This window comes from Abramis brama (assembly GCF_963993115.1).
Source record: "Abramis brama genome assembly, chromosome: 8".
NCBI lineage: Eukaryota > Metazoa > Chordata > Actinopteri > Cypriniformes > Leuciscidae > Abramis > Abramis brama.
In genome coordinates, this window is record NC_139970.1 from 9,368,337 (window position 1) to 9,369,379 (window position 1,043).

The 1,043-nt window shown below is 27.1% G+C and overlaps 1 long non-coding RNA gene across 1 annotated transcript; it reads right to left on the reverse strand.

The window, feature by feature from the left end:
- On the reverse strand, nt 1-710 carry LOC311087994. The gene is made up of 3 exons (XR_014607412.1): nt 430-710; nt 212-281; nt 1-37 (listed from the first exon to the last, which is right to left on the reverse strand). It is a non-coding gene; the product is annotated as an uncharacterized lncRNA (long non-coding RNA).
- Between the last annotated feature and the right edge of the window lie 333 nt (nt 711-1,043).

Here is a 1,043-nt window from a genome sequence, read left to right on the forward strand (position 1 = left end):
CTGTACTTTATTTAACGATCACCTAAACATCATCTTGCTGTAAACAGGACAAAGCAAAGAAAAAAGGAAGAAAGAATTGTGTTAGTGACTTTACTTTTCATCTTCAATTGCATTAAAAAAAACTTCTCATTTATAAGTCGCTTTGGATAAAAGCGTTTGCTAAATGAATAAATGTAAAATGTAATGTAAATGCATAAGCTAAAATAATTACTTTCTGGTAGGCGAATGTTTCTTCTTTTTTCATTCTTTTTGCAATCGCTCTGTCAAATTCCTCGACTTCACTAAAATAAAAGATGAATGCCATTGTCAAAAATATTGTGTAATAATATATATATATATATATATATATATATATATATATATATATATATATATATATATATATATATTTTTTTTTTTTTTTTTTGCAAATGCAAATTACAAGCATACCTAGGGTGATAAGTAGGGCCACAGAGGAACACCTCCTCAGCCTCCTGCCAGAATAATGCCTGCATCTCACATAGGCCATGAATGATGGCCTGTCCATATAAATAAATTAATTAATTAATATATAAAACATTTCAGTCAATACAAATTAAAAGAAGGAACCCAAACAAAAGGCCAAATGACACATTCTAGCTCACATGTTAATATAGACTGGTTAATATATAGTGAAGGCATAGTAAATTTGATTATTAGGCAATTGTATGAGTTGTAAATGGCTGGCAACAACTTCATATCACAGTTAAATTAATATTGATTAATTTTAATACTTACGTTTTATAAGAACTAATTTAAGTAGGCCTAGTCTACATAAATTATATAAAGTAAAATAATTACTCCTGCATTACTTAATTCAATTTATAGTTTTTGGAGAAAAGGTCCGGTAATTAAAAAAAGGTCAAAAGGTAAATCTGATTAAATAATTAATGATGACATTCTTTGATATTAACACACTTAATGTATTTAATTGGTCTACTTTAATGTAAACTAATTTTAATACAATTTTTACAATGGCTTGTCTACAAAAAGTCCAAGGTTAAAGGCTAACAGCTATCAAAATA